This window comes from Camponotus floridanus, unplaced genomic scaffold (assembly GCF_003227725.1).
Source record: "Camponotus floridanus strain SB8 unplaced genomic scaffold, Cflo_v7.5 scaffold59, whole genome shotgun sequence".
Lineage (NCBI taxonomy): Eukaryota > Metazoa > Arthropoda > Insecta > Hymenoptera > Formicidae > Camponotus > Camponotus floridanus.
The window spans coordinates 953,949-979,202 of NW_020229758.1; the positions used below are offsets into that span (position 1 = coordinate 953,949).

Below are 25,254 nucleotides of genomic sequence, written 5' to 3' on the forward strand. Positions count from 1 at the left end.
CGTTTCGATTGTACGCTCCGAGAGCGAGCAAACACGCATCGAGATTCGAGTATTCCGAAAAACGCCCTCGCCTTCTCGCACGACGATAGTTTCGCCAAACTTTTCGGATCGAGTTATCGCGTTCGGGCACGGCTATTTTGGATGTCTTATTTGATTTGCCCGGGAGCCCTCCTTTCCAGTTCGCCCCGTAAATTCAAGTTAGGTAACTCATACCGGAGCAGCTGGAGGCGTTATGAATCATCGCCTTGCGCTTTACGTGAATCTCGCCTAATCTATATCCTATATCTATATTCTAATCTGTGGTATTCAATGTGTCATTTCAGAATAAAATTTAAAAAGTCGTCAAAATAAAATTAATACCGCACACTTTATCATGGAATTTTAAAGACAAGAAAGAAGAATAATACATAAATATTTCATAAATATCATAGAAGAATAATAAATAAATATCTCATAAATATCATAATTAAATAAATAAATACCTCATAAATATCTCTTTTCACTTGAATTGTTAATTGTTCAATTTATTTATCGACACGTCACGAAAGTGAGAGATCACGCCGTGATTTCTCGCGCGAGATCCCGAGTACGCGAATGTCGTTTATCGCATAATGAATCGAGCAAAGTTCGAGCTCGTACACACCCACAATGGAAATATGTAACTCTTGGATGTTCCGGCTCGTTCCGAGCGGAAAGCCGGAGAACGAATGCCGGAAATATATATGGAACGGCGTGCACGCGCTATCTGCCGCCACAGGCGCAGGAAACGCGCCTAGGACCGGAAATGAAGGATGTAACGGGGCGGCGAGGAGAACGACCGCACGTATATACGATGCTGCTAATGAAATTCTAACGATGTGTGCGCAACACAGATTTTCTTATAAATATTTATACCGGAGCTTGAAACCGGAGTAGAGATTCATCGCAGATTTTCATTTTCAACACACTCGGAGAAAAATATCATTCTAGTGCCAAGAAAAGCGATTACTCAATTTATTTTTCTTTCTTTAAGTAATAGTTTTCTTCAACAAAGAATATATTCTTGATAATAGCCTCAAAATATACTCATCACAAGTGTTAGAAAATCTCATTATCACTCAAAAGAAAAATTTATTTTCTCTTCAAGAATATTGAAGAGTTGTGTCAAAGAAAAATCAAATTTACTTTATATAATAAGCAAACCAAATTTTTGTTTTAATTTAATATTCTTGAACTAAAATACTGCACTTACTGGAATTCAGAATATATTAAATTTAATTTAATGCTTGTGATGAATTTATGATATATTTGCGGATATACAAACTTATAATATATTTAAAATAAGTAATATTTACTTGAATACAGAATATATTTTTCTCTGTGCAGATATGTGGCTAAAAAGACACTTTAAGCGTTAATTTTTTGAATAAGAAACTAAATTTTTATTGCTTTTTTTAATGAGAAATTAAATAAATTTTTTAATAAAAAATTAAATCGCATCTGTGCCTATAAAATCGATGTCTGAAACGAGAGAAAGAGTTGGGTTTACGCGTAAAGTCAAAAGTTTAGTGGAAAGTCGTGAATTGCATTCGATGGGTCTATCGATACTTGAAGTACGAGACTCGACCGTGTTAAAATTCGAATAGATTACATACGGTCGCGATTTCGTATCTATCTGACTGCGGTGCGGCCTGCGTACGATCCGATAAGTTTTGCAGCCGAAATCTTGCCAAGTTAAGCGGATTGCCAAGTTCGGAAAGGATTGTGCCATACGATCGTAACTTCCGATTCCGTCCAACGCAATTCGTAATCCGTTATCGATCGAATCCCCGTGTCCTTTTTCTCTCATCATCGATTTTAGAAGCACAGATTATGCGATGCGATTTAATTCATTAAAAAATTCATTTAATTTATTAAAAAATTCATTTAATTTCTTATTTAAAAAAGTAATAAAAATTTATTTAGCTTCTTATTTAAAAAATTAACGTTTTTAAAGTGTCTCCTACATTTCTCCACTCTTCTTCGCACAGTCGAATAACTAACAATCATAGCCCCCCGACAATGCTTAAATATTGTACGAAATTTTTTTTTCAACCTACTGAGAAATCCGACTACGAAAATGCAGACTCTTTACTCGGAGTAGAATTTCATTAAAGTTTCACCCATAATTCCCGGTAATTTGAGAGTCCACGAGAGGCTCGTCGGCGATTTCGCTCGCGAGTGTCCGCTTGCATTAACAACCTGGGCGCTTCAATTTGCGGCGAGGAGTTTCGGTCGTCGATCGTCGACAATCGAAACTCCTTTCTTGTCGCTCTCCGCACGTGCCTATGATGTTTAATGCAATTTCCCGCGACCTTATCGGGACGATGACTTTCTTCGTCCTGTCGTCGCGTCCTGCCCGTCCGTCTTCTCCTCTTCCTTCTCCCCTTTCCGCGAGGAAAAGTCTTAGCGCGGAGCAATAAATTGCAGCTACTCGAATCAACTTTTGAATTACGACTCGGGAGAGCTCGTTACGACAACCAGCGAAATCCTGTTAGCCGCATTGCAACCGTAATGAACTCGTCTGACGTGGCTGGCAGCGCGCGAAAGGAAGACTACCGTCGTCGTTGGCTACCATCAAGATTGTGGAGCGCGATGTTATCAAGAGTGCTGATTTCACCCGGTTCTGCTAAGAAACTTCTTGATTATTAATAACCAATTCGCGAGCTACCCTTCTGCGGTTTGCTTCGATGTCACTATCGTATTCCCTTTAGCGATACTTTGTTAATTTATTCAACAAAACTGCTCTCGTTACGCAAGTAAAACCTCTCATTGTCAGATTATAAGACTCTTAAATAATATACAATAATCGTTACATGTATTTACTTTTAATTAAAAATTTCTTTCGAGATAAAGATACTTTAATATATTCACGATTTAGATTTGCGTAACGAAGGTATAAAGAGCATATTTTACATATTGTACTTGAAATGAATTTAGAATATCAGTGTCTCTCGCTAGTTTTTCAAAGAAACAGTACATACACAGTAAAAAATAAAATGTTAATTATAACATTTTTCACATGTCCCAGAAAGTCTACTATAAATTTTAAGTTAAAATAATTCATTCGTCGTATGTTACTTATTGACAAACTAAAAATGTTAAATAATTAACACAATACTTTACATTTATTTTTGTTATTGTGACTTTAAGTGTAATGTAAAAATAACATACAAATTAGTTAAAAATTACCTGAAAAAATAGTTACAATAACTCGTAAGAAATGTTAAGGATATTAACATATAATAATAATTATTTTAACTTAAATTATTTGTAATAGAAACATTTGGTTTTAATAGATTTGATTATTTTGTATATCAAAGTTTAAGATTATTTCAAGATTTACTTTAACTTTTCTTAGAATGTTAAACTGACTTTGAGACATGTTGATTGTTTAAAATGATTATGTTAGAAATACTCAAAATAATATTCCATTTCTAAGAAATATATACAAGTGTTGAGTTATAAAGTTGACATAAATGTAACACATGAAAACGTTATAAAAATAATAACACAAGTATTGTATGTTACTTTTACATTAAAGTATTAATCAAAACGGTAACACAATTTTAATATATATGGACGCACAATTTTTTACTGTGTATGCAACAATTGCTGTTTTTTTCTTTGCAACATTCACGACATTACGTATAGATTCATGTGTCACGATTTGACGAAATAGCGCGAGTCTTAAAAGTAAGTACACATAAAGCTCCCAGTTAGATGAATATATACGATACTTTATGTATAAAGTATAGTAAAAGCTATATACAAAAAGCTCGTTTTCTTCCATCATTCGAAACTTTCCTGCAACCTCTAAAAAGTTTGTTACCGTATATGTTGCCTTTTTAGAAGGTATTGTTTCCAGTTTCGTAAAAGGGAGAGAAACGTGTCGGACTAAAGAGGGTTTTCACGCGAGCTAGCGAGATAAGGCAAGGGATGGAAAATGGGCGTTGCTACGACATACGACGGAATAGATGCCGATAAGAGCAATCCTGGGGGTGCGTTTCAACATAGCCCGACCTAAGTGTCGACGACGCGAAGGTACGATAAAGATCGAGCCATCGTGGGATGAGAATCTTGGAATGAGATATTATTAACGCGTTATACTCTCAGAGAGAGAAATATAAAATATATCTCCACAATGTAAGCACGGAATATTATGCTTAAAAAATTATTATTATCAAAACGGTAGAAATATAATCTCTCGCATAAAAAAAGAGTGAATTTTATTACATTTATGCAAACGATAATTTCTTTGCAACTCCCCTTAATTTGTTGGATGATGTAATGTAATAGTTCGGAACAAATTCACGAGCAAAAAAAAAACTGTACGATAAGTCTCTACTCTGTTTTTGCTACTTCTATTACGATAGTACGGATACATTCCATGTAGAGCGATATCACCGTCTGATAACCGAGAGACTAAGAGCCGAGATCGCATCTGCGAATAATGCAAACTCCTCCGAAATACCATTGTCATGATTTACCACACCAAAAGATAATCAACAATTCCAATTCTCGATTGTCTGATCTTTATCGCGCGCAAATTTATCGAGGAATTACATATATTTGTCTTATTGTTGACTCTGTATTTTTAGATGTATGACACTTTGGCACAAATTGGCCAATTTAAACCAATTTTTATAAGAAAAAGAAATTAAACAATCAATATGGATCTCCTTCTGTTTTACAATCAATATAAATGCAACCTAAAAAAAAAGGAAATTTTTACATTCATATTTATTATTATTATTTATTATTTTTTATTTTATTATTAATTACTATTTTATTATTGTAAATCTTGCAAAATATTTATTGCGTGCCATATCATTGCGATATTTCTTCGCATGTGCATGTGACCTATTTAGCTTTCTTTTCTAAAAATATGTATACATTCGCGTGTAATGTACGATCAAAGAACATAGCAACCCACATGAGAGTCATAGTTTTGCGCCATATTAAATTACATTTATTATTCCGGCGACACACTGGCGTAATACATTTCGTTGACAGCAATGCTAATCTACTTTCACAATGAATTCGTTCAAGCAGCGCACCTCATCAATCATACACTCGCGAGGAAAGTCCTCTGCCCCCTTCCTCCCCCCCTAGCAAAACTGATTTTCATTAAATTGATATACCGATTCTACGTATCTCTATCGCAAATCTACTTCTGGCTTGCTATTTCATAGCAAATATTTGCATGCGTCGTTAGAAATTAAAAGAGTCATATGTAGTATAAATAAGAGTGGAGTATAAATAAAAATATATTGACAAATTATTTTTCTCGCTATCGAAAATATATTCGAGAAGAAAAAATATTGGAGGGATATTTTCTAAACATTTTCAAAATTTATTTTTTATTTTTCTCGCTATCGAAAATATATTCGAGAAGAAAAAATATTGGAGGGATATTTTCTAAACATTTTCAAAATTTTAAATAAAGTAGTCATCTAAAAAATTGTTTCCGAAAAAATCGTCGACGAATTTGCAATATATTCCGTCAATTTCTTTCAATTAGAAGATATTTCTGAGATTCATCAGTTTGTGAGATATAAAAATATATTTACATTAATTACTTTTTTCATAAATCGATTCCAATACAATTTATTGATACATTATCTCCCCGTTAATATAATACTTAGGGCAACCAAAAAAAAAAAGAGAAAGAGAGGAAAAAGACGGACGAAAAAGAGAGGGAAAAAGAAAAAATAAAAGAAGTGTAGACGAGGGATGGAAGAGAGCTAGATGTTATCGAGAGGCGGGATTCGCGTCTTGGAAATACTATAAGCAGGGTAGTATTGTAATAGGCTACCATTGTCCGTAGTCGTGCAAGCAAACCTAAATTCTAAGATCCAGTCTGGTTCGTCGAGACAAAGCCCCCGCGACGAGGTTGCCAACAGGGGAATGCACAATTACACACGCGTCGTCTGTCGCGTCCCGTCCCGTCTATTAAGAAGCCTTAATTAACAGAGGGGGGGGGGGGGTTCGGCGACGTCTCCACCTCGCTCTCAAACGAGTTTTCTTCTTCTCCCTTCCCCTTTTCTTCCTCCCGTCATGATATTCGGCAATCCTTTTAATATTTACGATCATCAGTAATCGATAAATTGCACACAATTCTTCTATTAAAAACATAAGATAATTGAAAAATAATACAACCGGAAATATCGTTCAAGAAGAAAGTTGTTCAAAAAATTAATAAGAAATTGATAGAAAAAAAATTAATTTACATAATTCTATTTGTAATACTTTCGCATCTAAAAGCGATAAAGATGCTTAAGTATATTTATTCAGATATACCATTTTATAACCGTCGATCCTTAACACATACACTATTGTAACTAAGTCAGACATTTTTTCCGCTGTTCATATTCGCTTTGATATCGCATCTCACAGGTTGATTGCCGCGGGAAAACAGCACGCATTATGTGCTCTGCATTATAGGGGTTGTCCGGCCATCCGAGAATGTCAGGGTGTTACATAAGGGCGATGGACGATGAAAAAAATCACCACGATCCTCCTATGCCAAGCCAGAAAAGGTCAAACGTGAGAGAAAGATGCGCCATTCTTGGCATTCGATAGGATTATCAGTGAACTCATCCCGACAACGATGTCCCTCGAATAAAAAAAGAAAAAGAAAAAAAAAACAAGATCCGGAGCTAATATTTGACAAGTGACTTTTCAGTTACCGAGTGTCATTTATACCTCTCGAAAGTACTTTAACAGTAGCAAGATAGTTTTGTAAAATACACTGTCATAAAATTAAAATCTTTCTTTTGCGAAAAAATTACGTTTATTCTCGTGAGAAAGGAGGAGAGAGAATTGATATTCAAATGTATTTAAAAGGTTGCAATTAAAAAGATAGATATAGATGTTATTTTTAGAGACTAGAGAATGGTTAACCTAATATAAGAAAATAAAAATTATGCGCTTCAAGTATTTTATTGTCGGTCCCTCAGAATTGCCCGACAGCTGGGACGATCCCTAGGAGCTTTGGTTCAAGCTTTCACATCCCTTTCCCTCTCGATAACTATGTAGGTACACATAAAAATAGGCAGTAACCTCTTCAGGTAAAGGACTTCTCCTGGGGGAGCTACGCTCGAAGCACGTGCCGTGAATTTTGGATACGATTCTGGGGGCGTCGTACCTTCGTCGTCTCTCTCCCCCATCCACCCCCTCCGCCTCGGTACAAGCGACGTTGCCAATATTCGAAGTCCTAAATCCACCTTTCATCCTTTTTACCCAACCCGGCCAAGAGAACGTGTTGTCTTTCAAAATCTATAGGCGACACCTATAGATCCAATGTTCGCGATGATCCAATGTTATGCGTATGACGACGATAAAGAATAATTCGATTCTCATCCGCATTTTAAGGAGCATCGAGGGAAAAAGAAATGCCAAATTTATGTTATTCCTCGTCCAAGTAATATTTTAATATCACAATAATAGAGGGATATCGATTTGTTCTAATTTCAAATGAAATTTCAAAGAAAAAAATGCAATAAATCGAGAATGCGAGAAAAGAAAGCTGGTGAAGAGAATAATTAAACTATTGGAACCGATTTATCGGAAAAGTAATTAATACGGATATCTCATAGAGATATCTGATTAATCTCAGAAAATTATAATGGAAAAAATGAACGAAATACAGACTCGCTGACAATTTTGTCGGAAACACTTTCCTAGTAAACTGTATTTATGCGAAATTATTCTTCGCTAGTTAAACCTCGAAATTGTGTAGGTATCTTAATAGCCTCGCGTAAGGCTTTCGCGTCATTACTTTTTATCGCAAACGGGAAAAGCTTAATACGGCGGAACTGCGAATTTCCCGCGAGAAGCCAAAACTCTTTTACGAGGCATCGACTACGTAACAAAGTTTTCCGCATTAGCGCACGACGCGTCGCATAAAACAAAAAAAATATTTCCCACATTACCGTTGGGATTCATTCTGGATAAGTTTTATCCTGGTTGAACGCGTAACTCTCCAAGGATTTCAAAAATTACTTACCAACAAGTCCAGCGAGGTAGACTAATTTTCAAGAAGTTCGTGACCTGAAAAAAAAAAAAAGAACGACCCATTTAATACATTTTCGTCCGCATCCTACCTTTATTTCGTAAGATTAAAGATACGATGAGTATAGGAAAATCTAAAGACACAGATTAATGAGCGCTGCATTACTCGAAACGTTCCACTTTTAATGCATATGCTATAAATCGTAAAAGAGCACAGCTTCTCCCGATGAGATTTGCAAGTAATATATATATCCTATCTTACTATAAATTTTATAGCCTTTTACCGTACATATCGCTTACCGCGATTCACGTAGAATAAGTAAATTGATTAAATTTATTATGACATTTTTCGAATGAAAATCTTTATATCTTTTTATCTTTAAGCATAGAAATATCGTATTCCATAGAGAAATAAAAATATATTGTATATAATATATTGTATATAATATTTGAATTCTTACACAGAAAAAAAAATGAGAGAGAGAGAGTATGTCAAATCAAAATTTATATACTTAAACTAACGCGTTCATTGTTTCGTATATACGCAACAATTTATAATCTTCTTAAAAGAATTTAATAACTTTAAATTTCAACAATATTGTAGTCTTATTTAATATTGTAACGTAATTAATAACGTATTTAATATTGTAATTTGTCAAGAATATACAATTATTTAATTCTACTTTAAGAAAATTATAATCTTTTTAAAAATATTATTGTCTAACATTGTTTATTTTTCATTCAAGAAAGTTAAATCTTAAGTCATAAGAATATATTTTTCTTGATTAAACTATATAAAATAACTTCATTCAAGTAAGCAATTATTCAAGCAATTATATTTTTCTTTAATTAACGCAATATAATCTCATTTCAAGATTTCCATGTTAAAACTAAATATTAATAATATATTTATAATATATTTTCAAAGCAAAAATGTCCTTCTTTTCCGTGTACACATGGAATATTATCTGTTTATATATTGTATCTCCGAGACAATTTTATTACTCTTTGTAAATCGATTAATTACGAATTATCAGATATGAGAAGGTTTTGATTCTCGCCGAATAATAATTTCAACTTAGACCCAAGGGAGAAGCCAGGAATCCCACTTGGGTGACCGAGCATGCGATTAGCTCGTAACAGCTCCGGACAGCTCCGTGAATTATATTCGCGATGGTTACACCGTAGTTACAAAGCCAGATACAGTAATGAGCGGTTTCTCACTTTGCGAAGTAATGCGGATCGAGAGAGAGACTAAAGATTAATTCCACGTCAGGCGCAAATCCGGCGCGTGGCATAAATCTCGACTCGAGCTCGCGAATGCGCTCCTCTTAAGGAGCGAGTACACTACGTTCGTGGGGTTCACCTCGGGTTTACCTCCAGCATTACACCAGCATCAATTCTGTTGCGTATTTCGTCGTTTTCTTTCTTTTAGCTCGCATTATCTTTACCGTCGACGGAACAGAGAGAATGCGCTTGGTTCTTTTATTTACCGTATTACAGAGATTTACAGAGATTTTTTAAATTAATACGTTTAATAAACTAGAAATTATGAATAAAAATGTCAGAGATTCTTTATAAAATCTCTAAATTATTCCAATAAATATCTATAACATGTATACAGATTTTAATTATTGAATTTTTTTTTTCTTTTTCGTTGTGGATAATAAAGAACTGTTTCATATTAAATTTCATGGTTTCTCTTAGTATCATTGTAGTATTATACTTTACAAATAATGAAATTAATTATTTGCCTTTTACAAATAATAGTACTTTATATTTTCACATTAGTTTTAAACGTACTATGTTAATTTAAATATAATAAACTAAACAAAATATTTAAATGCACAGATAACTGATACACAGTTTATCTTTCTTGTCAAAATAATATAATCCATTAATATAATAAAATAAATATAATAAAAAATAATATAAAGAGAAAAGAAGACAAAAAATGACTTGAGCAGTCCTGAATTAATGGAGTAACCGGAATGGTTTAGTATAACTTTAGCAATTTATAAAGTACTTTTTTGTTTAAGATTGAAAGTAAACGAAGGCCGAATAGTATACAGCCTGGTTTACTTACAGTCTGGTTTAATTTACGACACATTATACAGCGATCGAGATCGATAGACGCAATTAGATGCAGGATGTGCTGTCGAAGAAAAAGAGACGAATAAAAAGTATAACTTCCCACGTCACTTCCCTTGTCACTCGTAACGTATGACGCAGAGCTGAGGTATATACAGCGATAAAGAGACCGTATACAAAATAAGCCCGGCATCAAATAAATCACGTTCGCTGTATTTTCCACGTCTTTTGTATTTTCGCGTATGCACGACGCAGTCTCCGTGGAACAGCAGCTGTATTTGCTTTTTCATTGAACGCCGGCAAATGAATGCATTCCGTCGTGTATCAAGGGAGGAAAAAATTGAACGGTCAAACTCACTTTAATTCATCGCGAGAGACTGATGAATTATATCTGGCGGCGACTATTATTCTTGTTCTCAAATTAGAATTAGATTACTGACATCAATTCATACTCGTTTATTAATATTAGATAGATTATTATCATTTAATTTCGAAATTAATTTTAATTGAATTAGTTGAAATTGACTTGTCAGAGGTGCTAATTTGAAATAGAATTTAAAGTATGTCAAGGAATTTTTATAAAGGAAAAAATTGTACGTCCTTTAAATACTTATGACATTGATGAAATGTAATGGTAGGCTGATTCATTGAATCTGTCCTTACTTTTCTCCATTTTGCGAACTATGCATTATTCAATACTTCGGGGACCTTTCATGTTCGTCAACGTACAAACTATTCGCATAAATATCATTATCAAAATGTCTAGACGGAAAAATTCCTTCGAGAGAAGTGTTCGACACGCTCTGTCGACTTTGTCGGATATGACATAAAAAGTAGATGCGAGTAACGTGGAATAGAAATAAATGTAAGCTTACTGTCAGAAATAAATCACTGTCAGCAATCGATTAAAAAGAATAATTATAATAACATGCTTTTCAATTTTTTATGTGTTTATAATTTAATTAATGGCGCGGAAAACAATATCGATCGAACGTTGTTTTCACGTTTTATGTTGGACCGTGCTATTACATGACGGCGAAATTTTGCATACTAATACATATTCATTCGCTATTTAGTGCCGACGACGAGCTCGTGGCATTAAATAAAAATGTGATTTGCCACTCTACAATTTTAGCGCTATTTAGCACGCACGAATTTAATTCAATTAGCGAAAATGGAAATTATATTTCATGCCGATTTATTTTCGTACATGTCACTATCATTATTTATGACCATAGAGGTACTATTTGTATGAAAATGTATCTGTAATGATGAAATTTCCGAGAAATCTATTTCATGCTAATCGAATAATTCGCCAATTTGGAATTTTATTAATTATTTGTCAATTATTATCGCATAAAAAATAATTACATTTCGAAATTTTTTAAACGATACTATCGCAATAAGATACATATTTGTGTTTGTTTAACATTTAGCTGAGTAAATATTGACTCCAATGGAGGAAAAAGCAAACAATGCATATTATGTTATCGTGAGTTTGACATAAACGCGACCGCGCAGCAAAAAAGCAAAGAGTATAACGGTGCTTTATTTAATTAAAATCGATATCGAATATCAATGTCATCCGTTATTAAAACATTTCCACGAAAATATTGTAATTACGCAGGAAGGGAATGGAATCTGCCAGCAGTGGTCCATAGCATTTTGATCGGAACAAAACGCGACGTACTGTCACATTCAAGTCCGATAGAATTCCGGGCATTTTCGTATCATCCGTTGCCCGGGCAACTGAATTTTCGTCCTACATCGATGGAGTCACGCTGTTAATTGCAGTCAGGTACGAGAACTGTATAAAGTGCGAAAACGAAGTGGCAATTACGTTCGACGAGCGAGATGTTCGTCAACCTAGTCTCTCATTGATCGTCAAAGATTGCTCTATCTCTGTAAAGTTTGCACACTTCTAGAATTTCAATATATACTGGATAAAGTCTCTCCATCTGATTCTTCGCCAAAAAAGTTCTAGAGTACTTGATACGTTTTAAAAGGAAGTCTAGAGATTAAAGTGTAAAAAAATAGATCGTTCTCTTCCAGTTATCTGTTTGCTCTCTTTTTCTTTTTCTCTCCGCGTCTCGTTTTCTCTTTGTAACACTCCTCGTAATGCTGCGGCTTTCATTTCGTAAGGTACAAAAAGTAAACCGTTGAGAAATTTCGGTATAAAAGGAACGCTAATAGAAATTAACGCTTACACATAAGCTCGAAATACATAAAGAAAAGAAGCTTTTAGAGGAGAAACAATTTCGTAAAATTTAATTCGAATATTATAGAAAAAAAGTAGCTCTCAAGGATTGTACGAAGATTATCTAAGAACAGAAAAGAGAACTTGTGATTCCAAGATATACTTTATAGAAGCAATGCAAACAAAAGGAAACTGCAACAACCGCTTTCACGCGAGTAATTTCATTGCTAAAAAATTTGATATATACATATAATTAATTTTCCACTAAAAATATTTATTTCTTAATTATATTAAGCCAATATATTTCCGTCTAGTATTGTATATATTCGAGAATCTCGTCGATAAATTCATAAAATTGTCTTGCAAAAATTTAATGTCAAGCACGCACATTTAATATCGTATTTTACAAGTATCCTTAGATATATTCGTGTATATTCGTCGATCAATTTATTCACGGGAGATGTTTGCCGACAACAGGCTTAGTTGATTGAAAGCCAGATTAAAGTTTTTCGGTAGATTCGATTCTCGTGGATATAGAATGGCTAAAAGTTCATTTCGTCTCCGAAACCATCGACATTGAATCTGGATTAAACATGCGGGGTTATCGAATTCAATCGGAAAAATGTGTACATTTGCATTCATGATGAGAATACAGATTCGGGGTGTATCTCCCGTGCGTCATGTGTGTAACTTTGGAAATAAGTTATTTAAATGCATAAATGTATGCGCGTTCACACAGCTCTCCACGAATGAAACTGTAGGGGGAATTCCTCGCTATTTACGTTTGTTCAATATCCGCGTCGCAGCGATATCATCAGTCGAATAACATTATTTACAATAATGTCATTTTCTTGATGAAGAAAAACAATAGAGAAATAAATAGAGAAGCATATACAGGGTGTTTCTTAATAAGTGCGAAAAATTTTAGAAGATGATTTTTTGTCAAAAATTAAGGGAGATTTTTCATATAAACATATACTCTTACATCCTCTTCTGTGGAGTTATACTCCTCCACAAATAAGAGTAAAAATTATTTTTTTCTCAAATTTGAAACAAGTTAAAGAAATGAAATTAGGTGGATATTTTCTACTAGTAAAAAAGTTATTTATTAATATTTTTTTCAGTCTCCCGTATTGTTATAAGGGGATGAAACTGACAACCTCTATTCAATTTTTTATTAGAACTTTTTAATGGATCGGAATATGATCCTCTAAAAATATTCATTAAAAAGTTTGATTTATTTAGAAACATTTTTATTTCTTTTCTTTCAATCAGTAGTTTTCAAGAAAAAAAATAACATACGTTATCGTGCACAAAACGATGCTAAATCGCATAGGTCGAATTACGAGAAGTTAAATTTTAAAATAAAAATAAAATTAGAGTAAATGTTGGCAAAATTGAAACAAAAACAAAATTATAATAAAAACCTAAAAATCTAATTTTTACCTCCATTTTTGGAGGAGTGTAACTTTCCAGGGAAGGATGTAAGAGTATATGTTTATATGAAAAAATAATTTTCCCTCTTTCGACAAACAATAATCATCTCCTAAAATTTTTCGCACTTATAAAAACTCTTTTCAGACTTGCTAATATACGTTTTTCTTTAAAATTTTTTTTTCTTTAATAAAATCCCAATAAGATTCAGGTTTTTGTTTCCGAAACATTACAATTATTTTTGCAATCTGCGATTATAGATACTTTTATTTACATTGTCTCAAAAATTCAATTTGTGAGGACACTTTTATACCAAATGATTTATAGTTACAAACTTATTTTATAAATGTCCTATTATTTTTTTTATATTCTCACCAAGAGAGTGACTCTAAGTTTATGCAAATCCAATAACTGTCGAGAACTTCCTATCAATTTCAGGACACTCTGTATATAATGAAATAAAACACCCACAAGCCCCATGCTTACATATCGTTGTGATACAAGCATGATCGAGCGTGTTGCGAACACATGGTGCTACAGAAGCGCAGTAAGAAGAGCCGATGAGACACACATGTACATTGCCTGTTCTATAATGACGCATGTCGCACGCGAAAAGCGTGTATGTGCACACGTTTCCGCGATGCGTGCGCGCGTGAGCGTGCAACTGTCGGTCGTTGAGGACATCGGAGAGCTCGAGACATCCGGTACAATACCCTCTCACTTATAATGGGCTGCTAGTTCCTCGCATTGTTCGAAGGTTACATTATACGCGCTGAAATTATCGCGGCGACGCGCGACGTTTCCAAATGCGGAAGTGTCGTATATATGGATATATATCACACTCTCTGGCCGAGGCCAAAAAGTCGATCAAAAAAGGTGTACTCTAATTTTATAATTTATTCTTACATTTCCGGAAATTTTATTCATATAATATAATATTAATATATTTTATAAACTAAAATTATTTTAATTTTTAATATTTTAATAAAATTACATAAAATAAATTTTCTAATATATATATATATATATATATATATATATATATATTAATATTGTAACATATAAAAATATATATAAATTATAAAAATCTTTATATATTGATAAATAAATTTGCGGAAAAGCAATTTAATATTTTCCCCTTTTACGATAAAGAAAGACGTATTTTTTAATAAAATTTTTCTTTCTCTCTTTTAATTTGAACCAGTCATATGACACGCACCGGACTGCATAGAATGTTAGAATTACTCGCGAAATCGTACGCAAAGTTCATTACCGCGCTTCCGGTCGCAGTTCGCAAAAACTCGTCGAGTAATTAGTTCGTTCTAGCGTTTGGCTCGGGCTTTATGGTTCGCACTGGCCTACAATCAATTTCGTTCTGTTTCTGTACGTGACATTTTATTAACCGCGAGAATAGGCCTGAACGATGCACGGACAAAAGAGTCAACGATTCATTTAAGGAAGCCCTCTTTTCCGATTTTTATTCATTCCGCTACAGTTCTATCGCAATACAAATATATATCGATTGATAAACGGTCGACCGCAATCTTGCATCTCTTGCATAATGCTAAGAAAAAAACATCTCAACTGAATGTAACAGATTGCTTGTGTCAAACGGTTCAATATGTATTAATGCGCGTAAACAGAAAAATATTAAATCCTATTTCAATTTATTTTCCTCAATCAAGATTGCAGCCTCGATACATATTCGCTTCGATGCACACTCGCTAATACACTTTACATCTTAAAAGATATGTTAAGAATCTCAGAGAGAGAGAGAGAGAGAGACGTTCTTTTTGCTAGTAAAGTGCAATTAGGCGACAAGAGTAAATACAAGCAACATGCTTGTCCCAGCTTGAAAATCTCGTTTTACAATAAAGGTGTAATTCCCAATTTGAAAATTAATCACCTCGACGCGCAGGATAAGGTATTCTATTCTTCACGGCACCTCTCCTACGCTCATTGCTCGCCTGACAAGCGCGCGAGATTAATACGAGGATAATTCATCTTCTTTCCAGATAGAGCTCTCCCTCTCTCTCTCTCTCTCGTATTCCACTAATCTGCGATCGAGACCGGCGAGTGCGAGACTAATTTATTCCACGCTAGTATTACATCGTACAGTTTACATCGCGGATAATTAATCTCCACCACACTACCGCGTACGTGACCTTGGTAACAGCAGCAGCCAGCAACAAACACGACAAAGAGCGACGATTGGAACCAACCGCGACGACACGGAAGCGCCACGAGGTGCTTCGCGACTCGTTAAGACTCCATTCTCGCATCTCTCGTGTTATCCTGCAATTTACCTCGCTGGTTACCAGTCACTTCTGCGACCGCCACACGATATTTCGATCCTCTCACGATCGATATGCTCCATTTTGCACCTTCCCTCTCGACAGTCTTCGCGATATTCTCCATTTTGCATCTTCCCTCACGTCGCGCATCTAAGGAAATAAAAACGTCACATCTCCACGTGTCACTTAAAATCGCGACGGTTCTGTGACAGCAAAATGTCACGGGTATACGAATGGAGAGCACAGATTTCTCGAGAGACAGAAATATAATTGAATCTTGCGTGAATCGCTTTTCCAGCAGGCTCTCTCTCTCGTCCAATTTTTATAAGGAAGCGCGTGACGAATCACGCAACATCGCTTCGTATCTGCTTCGTTTTCTGCGAAAACACGCGACGTTTATAGCGCATCGGTTGCACGAGAGGATGTTTTCTGTAATCCACACGCGGCGCCGACTAGTTTTTCATCGGTCCCTCCGCGGAGCAATAAAATCCGAAGGCAAGGGGACCTGGTCCTGCACTAAATATATCCGGAATATAACCCCGCCAAGAGAGAAAGGCGTCAAGTCGAGTCTTCGAAATCTACAACCAGCCTACGGTTCGACCAACTCCCAGCCTCGAGTCCGGAGGACGGATATAAGTAGTAGTAGTAGTTAATGACCGTGTCGGCTATTAACCTCTTTCCAGTTATCGTAGCTTATATACGTCGTTAATACATCAACATATTTTATATTTTTTAAATCTAATCTCGGATTAAAATGTTGAGATATTAATTACTAATAAATTTTACAAATGTTCATCTTCTATCCGTAGCTGTTCTTTACAAGTAAAATATTCTTATTCGTAAAACATTCTCAGCAAAGTAATTACTTTTCCTAAAAGTTAGAATATATTCTATTTTCTTTCGAAGTTTCAAATTAATTTTTACACGCATTGTATATCATGATAAAAAAATAATCAACTAATAATAGAGATAATCCAAACATAAAATAGCTTGATATTAAAATATATATACTCTTGCTTCTTGATAATTTCATAATTTCAAGTTAATTTCTTTCTTCACAATTTTAAATTAATTTTTATACGCATTGTATGTACACAGTAAAAAATTGTGCGTGTATATGTTAAAATTTTCTTGTGTTACCACGTTTTGATTAGTACTTTAATGTAAAATTAACATACAACCTATATGTTATTATTTTAACGTTATTATAACGTTTTCATGTATTATATTTATATCAACTTTATAGTTTAACATTTTGTATATGTCTCTTAGAAATGGAGTATTATTTTGAGTACTTTTAATGTAATCACACTTTAAGCAATCAACATATCTCCAAGTCAATTTAACATTCTAAGAAAAGTTAAAATGAATCTTTAAATAATCTTGAACTTTGACATACAAAAATAATTAAATTTACTAAAATCAAATGTTTCTATTACAAATAATTTAAGTTAAAATAATTACTATTATATGTTAATATTCTCAACATTTCTTACGAGTTATTGTAACTATTTTTTCATGTAATTTTTAATTAATTTGTTATTATGTTATTTTTACATTACATTTAAAGTCACAATAACAAAAATAAATGTAAAGTATTGTATCAATTATTTAACTTTAATTATTTTAGTTTGTCAATAAGTAACATACAACGAATGAGTTATTTTAACTTAAAATTTAGAGTGGACTTTCTGGGACATGTGAGAAATGTTAAAATTAACATTTTATTTTTTACTGTGTAACGATAAAAAAATAATCAAGCGATAATAGAAATGATCCCGTCAGGAAAAACACAGCTTGATGATGTAATAAAATATCTGCAATCTCTGTCGCGTTCTCTCTTCCATACTTTACTCGAAATTCGGCTAATTTAGAGTGATCGTATCAAACATTGTACCTTAAGTATCTGTATACTTGAAGGCATAACGTCGGTGCGCACGCGTCTACATGTTTAATTCATGACGCATTACTCATTCATTCATGCGATCATGCGGAAGGCACTTCCGAGAAGAATGCCGTAATAAGATTCTGAAAGAGAATCTCTCTTTTTTTGCTCTTTTTTACTACATGTATATATCTTTCATCATATACGATATTGTGAGATTACGTCAAAAGAACAGCAAAGACAACATAAATCGCATGAAAATAAAGAAATTCTTGCATTCAAAGGAGAAAAATATTTTGTCTTTCGATACGTGAAATGTTTCGGAAAATAATTTTTTGTCGTCTATTTTCGTAAAATATATTATACGAAAGGAATGCAATATTATTGCATTAATGCAGTTGTACTATTTGTTAATAATGTATATAAAAACACCTCTACTTCAGACTCCAATTATATTATATTACGCAGGCTGGAGAAATATAAAGTCGTGACAAGGGTTAATAAACCTTGTTCTCTTGCGAACTGGACTGTATTCATCCAATCAAACCTCTACGTGACTCATCAATAACGGGGCCTTTCAAGCGAAGCTTTTCAAAACTGAAAAAAAAACCTACTCGTGTTGAGAATTACCTATGATTAAGGAGCATTCGCCGGTGCAATATTGCCGCCGACAACGGAATTATTATATCTTTCCCTCTTTCATTTTATAGATACGTTACCGAGCTCACAGACGAACGCTCATACCGATTGCATACCGTTGCTAGAATGCAATCAAACCGCATCCGGAGTTCCGAACGCATAGTAGCTATTCCGTCAAGGCCCTACCGGGTCAAAAAGATCATCCGGCGGCTGTCGGGCAAAAACAGAAGGACAAAGTTAGAGGAATGCATCCGGCTTTGCCTTTGAAGCGTATCTCAGATACGTTAGACAATTATGACATTTAATCGCGTGCTCCCACGCGACGGCAATTTCAAATACAATCGTTGCAATCAAGTAAAGCTATTGCAACTCGCTAATTCAAAATTTTGCTGTTAATTTTAGCTTCAATTTTCTCCTGGATTTCAATAAATTTATTTTATTTCAGAAAAATAATTTATATCTTTAAATTTATATCAGAAATAAAACATTTATATCAAAAAAATTTATATCAAATTTAATATTTAATAAATTTATATCAGAAATTGAACTTTTACTTTGCATCTCAAAAATGATAGACGATAATTAAAATTTCGAATTAGAAATTTAAAAGAAAAGCTTCTGGTAAAATTATAGCATAACGATATTTTCAGAAAAATTCAGTTTTTATATTCTGTATTAACTTATTTTTAAAAATTTTTATATATATGAAACAATTAAAATATGCTAATGAATAAATAATAGTCTTGATAATATTCAAGAATGTGTACAAAGTTGATGCAAGTAATTTATTCCGCATAATTTGCTTTTAAAAATATTTCTAAAGATTATATTTAAACATGCACTCATTCAATACTTTCACTTGGGATGATTCATCCGAGACTCATCATCAAGAATAAAGCATGTAAATTTGTCTCCCTTATCTAATCTTCCGCTATACATCTTGCGCGCCGACATTATATTTAACAATGAAAGTACTCTCACTTCCTAGAGTCGATAAAACTTCCTCGACGGAGATGTCACTCACGAGTCGAAAGTTCCGAGGGCGCGGTTGGATAAAAGTTGCGACGTTAGAACAGGGACATTGTGAAACGAGCGTGGAAAAAAGAAGCCCGGACGCAAAATATATCTCTCTACCCCGCGGGATTTGTATAATCGACGCATAAAGAAACTCGTTTTAAAGTCGCCTTCGTCTTTTATATGGCGGCCGCCAAGTTGGTGCCAGGAAAATCGAGTCAAACTTCACAGGCGATGTAACGAACAGACGGAAAAATATAACTACGTATCTCACATCGTCCTCCAAATCCAAGACTACCAAAGTTAACCCGGATTTTCTACAACTTCGAAGCAATGGCGTATATTTTCGCTATCTTATATCTCCTTTGAACTATGTATTTTTAATATTAAAGATCCTGTGCCTTAAGAGCGATTTTTTTTTAAATTATGGATATAACTTCTTTTTCGAAAATTTATCTTATTTTATCTTTAAAAGATATGTTCAAAAGTAAGCATAAAATATCATTCAAAAAATACACTTGGATCGGAAATAATGCAAGCAATATAAATATTTGACATTAAATCATTATAATGCAAACAATACGAAAGCATTTGACATTATGCCCATTTTGAACATATATATTAAAATAAAATATTGAAAAATATTAAAATATAAAAATAAATGAAAAATATTAAATAAATAATATTTAAAAATATTAAAATAAATTATTGAAAATAAATCATTCTCTTCTTTGAACATTTTTTCTGCACACGACCTCGAAGTATTCGTGCAACGTACAGCGAATAATTCTTCAAATCGAAATGACTGAGAGCCTCGCAGATACTCTCAAATCGATACTCTCTTCTTAGTTTAGTATATTTGACGTCGAGGGACCTGTTTGTCGACGCCGATCGATAGGGTGCGACCTGATTTAGCAAAGATTCTAACGGGAGGTACTTCCAAACCGCGCTGGTAACATTAAGAAAACACGTAAATGACGTCCGACACTTTCCATTTACATTATTAAAGTGCCCTGTCACCACATCACGCGACGCTTACGTCGGAATGATTGAAACACCTTTTTATTTCCTAGTTACCTACAAATTTCTTGATGCATAAAAATAGAAAAGGTAACAGAAATAATAATTACATCTCTCATTAATAATTAATCATTAAGAGAGTATTTTAATACAATATATTTTTAGAACGCACACATTTGATACTTTTTGAAATTACCTTGTCATTATTTTCATTTTTATAAATTTACAAGTTGTCTACGATGCAAAAAGCGTCTCGATCATTTTGATGTCGATTTTACAATCGAATGCGTCGATTGATTCGCTGTAAATGAAAAAGAACAAAAGAGATTCGCGAATGAACATAGATATCAGATCGTTCATAGAATCAGATTCGTTCAACGTAGATTTGATACATGAATATACAATCGCGTGGAACGATAAGTTCCGATGCAGATGCACAAGGCATCTTTGTCTATATTTGTCTTGGTTCGCTGCACTTGCATTGCAACTGTTGTTACATTCGCCACAGATCGAAAGCGACAATAACATGCTTGCGATAAATCCTTGTTACATTTCCTAAAAATTAGTGAGCAAAGAAAAATGACACGTTGAAGATTAAATTTTCAAATTTAAAAAAAGATTTTCTACATAGCTCTTGACATTGATAAACTCTTTCAAGTCATATATATCTTTGGGACCAGAATAATAGAAATTTACATCACATACACGTTTCTTTTCACGTATGAATTATTATAAATATCGGAAAAATTGAATGAAAATATTAAAATTTTCTTCATCAAACATATTAATGCACAAGTACACGCATCATTAACGCTAATTGAACAATATGCTAGTTCTCTTTTCGGTTCGTGGATCTAGTAGGGCATTCATGCTTGACGGAATACCTCATGGTTTCCAACGGATAGAGACTGCGGCCGGAAGCGACATTTCCTTCCTCTTATATGTAAGGATAATGGAACATGTTAGCTAGAAATGTACTGTTTCCGTTTGCTTTATGACTTGGAAGCTCGATTTTATATCAATAGGAAAACCTTCGGTTACCATAAAACGAAAAGATATTAATTTAATAACTCAAGAAAAATATAATAATTACGAAATTTACAGACATGTTATTTTTTGCCATTTCAAATATTAATAATAAATATTTTTTATTTTTCTTATTGTCAAATAAAAATAATACCATTTTAACATTTTATTTGTTTTATATATATTATAGGAAATTATTTATACATTTAAGAATATCTTACTTTTTAGGAAGTTTTAAAATATTTAGCAGATGGCGAAAAGTACTTTTTTCAAGTTTTGAAAATTTTGCTCATAAATTTTCTATCAAAGTAAGATTTTGTTGAAAAATATTTTACAATTTTATCGAAAAAGAGCTCAGTCTGTAAATGTAAATTAATCTACGCTGCGAATTTGTGAAAGCCTCTTATAATTACAAATTCGAGGTAATAATCATCAAGCTTAATACAGCTGCAGAAATTCCGTTAAAAGCATTATTTTGCCCGGTATTATTCAAACCGGTGCGTGTATCTCGTTCAATTTTGACTTAGGTACTATATAAATGGCTACTATATAAATGACTCGTGCACAGTCGTCGCCAAGCCGTATCAGTTGGATGTAACTCTGCAGTCCGCAATTTCTAACTTGTATTCTATACACACCAAGAGAATGAATGAGAGAGAGAGAGAGGGAAGGAGAGAGGAGAGACCATCGTCGAGCTTTGGCCGAGTCGAGAGGCAGACGCATGGTATCACATGGGATTTGAGACAAGCTCGACCTCTCGAGCCATTCCAACGCTACACGACGAGGAAGTTTATTATCGCAGGATCCTACGACCGGCGAATATACGTCATTCAGAGTTCGAGGCACAAAGCGATTATATTTGTACTCCGAAGCACCGCGTCTCGTTTTTTTTTTTCGCAACCGCGGGAAAAAAGCGAAAAATAATAACAGCATTTTCCGAATCGATTTTCGCCAGACTCGTGTGCGAGCAATCGCCCGAAGATGATCTAATATCATCGCGAGACACGCCTGTGTGATATCGACAGAATCGATATGGACGATAATAAAGAGACCACGAAGCGCGCATCCGTGAGAAGCGTTTATCTGTCATCGAACGACAGCGCAGTTTATATACACGGGGAGCAACTTATGCGGAGTATTCATCCGTAAAGTGGGGCGCGCTTTGTAATTCTATCTGTGAAACGTCATCGCGACGGCGCGATGCCGGCAAAAGCTCGCGATAACGAGTTCAGTTATCCTTCTCGCCCCCCCTCCCCCGCCTCTCTCTCTCTCTCTCTCTCTCTCTCTGCACAAGTGAATTTTCAATCTCAGCCTCCTTCGCTTGCACGTCTCTCGTTTTCGTTTGTTATTCATAAGGACATTAAGTAGTACTCTGCTACTCGTATAAAATTCTGTTTTAATTTATGCAAAAATTCATCATTTATTTCGATCACCATTTAAAATTATCATACAGTCAACGATTTAGAAATTTCGAGGAGGAATAATAAATCTACGTGATTTCGTTTGATAATCATGTTACGACCAAGGATTTTACTTTAATAAAAAGAAAATCCCACGAGTCTTCCTGTGTCAAGTTTTACCCAAAGCAACGAAATTTGCGTTAATCCATTAATAAAAATATGGATGACAAAGTTATATATGTGTGAGTACACTCATCATCATTGCCATCGATTCTCGAAGAGCGATATAGAACCAAACTAATAATAGTAATCGTACTAAAAGGATATTGATGATACTGCGAAAAAGCATGGAAGACTGATACAAGAAAAAAAGAAGAATAAAGGTCCCCAATTTTACGAATAACATGGTCGGGAAAGAGCCCGTATAGTAAAGTATACGTGAGACGCGGAAAGGCTCGGTAATGGTTTCGCATAAAAAGTCCATCCGAGGAAAAACTCGGTGCCCGAATGGCCCGGCCTCGCGGATATAAATGCGCTCTCAGTTCGTTCGGTTTCCCCTTTCTATGCCTGCCCCCTGTGCCAAGAGAAAGTACGAATTTCGCGGTGGTACGAATGATAATTTTATCGCACGACTGGGTTTCTCGAATTCGCTGTTTCAGCTGTGCGGTTACCAGTTTACGAGGATCAGGTGTCTCGCGTCACGTTCCTTACCGCCAGACACCGCCTGGTGAAACTTATACGCATAAGTTGCGAAAAATAGAGAGGCTCGGTCAGCAAGAATCGTTAAAATTAATACGTTCGCGTCAACCGATCGGTTATTATAGCTGCGAATCTTTAATAAGTCGCTGAGTGCATATATCAAAAATGTTTGATGTATTCAAATATTTTTGATGTATTTAAATTTCTCAATTATACAGGGTGTTTCTTAATAAATTCGAAAAATTTTAGGAAATGATTCTTTGTCGAAAATTAAGGGGGATTTTTCATATATACTACATCCGTCCCTCCCTGCGGAGTTACACTCCTCCAAAAATGGGAGTAAAAATTAGATTTTTATTTCTTTCTCAAATTTGGAACAAGTTAAAGAAACAAAATCAGATAGATATTTTCTACTAGTAAAAAGGTTATTTATTAATATTTTTTTCAGTCTCCCGTATTGTTACAAGCGGATGGAACTAACAACCTCTATTCAATTTTTTATTAAAACTTTTTAATGGACCGGAATATGAATCATCTAAAAATATGCATTAAAAAGTTTGATTTATTTAGAAACTTTTTTTATTTCCTTTATTTTTTTCATAAAATTAGTTTTCAAGAAAAAAAATACGTTATCGTACACAGCACGATGCTAAATAGTATAGGTTTCGAATTACGAGAAGTTAAATTTTAAAATAATTTAAAAATAAAATTAGAGTAAATGTTGGGAAAATTGGAACAGAAACAAAATTATAATAAAAACCTAAAAATCTAATTTTTACTCCTATTTTTGGAGGAATGTACTCCAGGGAAAGATGTAGGAATATATGTTTATATGAAAAATTTCGACAAAGTCGAAAATTAAGGGGGAGGGGGGTTTCATATAAACATATATTCCTACATCCCTCCTAAAATTGTCGCACTTATTAAGAAATACCTTATATGTATATACATGTAAAATATGTGGAAAAGTCAGAAGCTCTCGTAGAACAAATTCAGATTAGCTCATATAAATGTACACAATGTATACGCCCCTGATATTCTCATATGCAACGCTTTTGTGTGTGTACAAACGAGCACGTAATGTCTAGACATGAGCATGCTATGTATGTTGCACGCACACATACACATAGGCACACAGAAATGGATGGTAATCTTTGAAAGAGAGGAGCGAGGCGACCGGAAAACGGAAGCAGCGGGTGCTTCAGACTTTGGTAGCGGATAGTAGTTTAATTAGTTTGTTATCCTTTTCATTTAACTTTGTTTTTCGCTCCTAAACGGCCATAGTGCGCCATGTATATTCCTTCGAGATATATCCAAGAGCCTCGGCTTTACCTTCTTTTTACAAACTTTTAATATAACTACTAATCAAATAATAATCGTGAAATATTAATATAATATTTAATTAAATACTGTACATTTATACATGTGATATATCTAACATATATCTTTGTTTTATGCGATGTAATTATCGATAGTAATTACTTATCGAAACGATAGAAATAAATATTACACATACCACTT

The 25,254-nt window shown here is 34.0% G+C and overlaps 1 protein-coding gene across 4 annotated transcripts in view; it reads right to left on the minus strand.

Moving 5' to 3' along the window:
- The window catches only part of LOC105251961 (ankyrin repeat domain-containing protein 50), an 84,135-nt gene that overhangs the window by 20,478 nt on the left and 38,403 nt on the right, over positions 1-25,254 (minus strand). For all 4 annotated transcript variants that reach the window (XM_025412942.1, XM_025412943.1, XM_011259102.3 and 1 more), the window contains exon 3: positions 8,030-8,073. The gene's annotated coding sequence lies outside the window, so the exon portion shown is untranslated. The remainder of the gene's footprint in view (positions 1-8,029; positions 8,074-25,254) is intronic.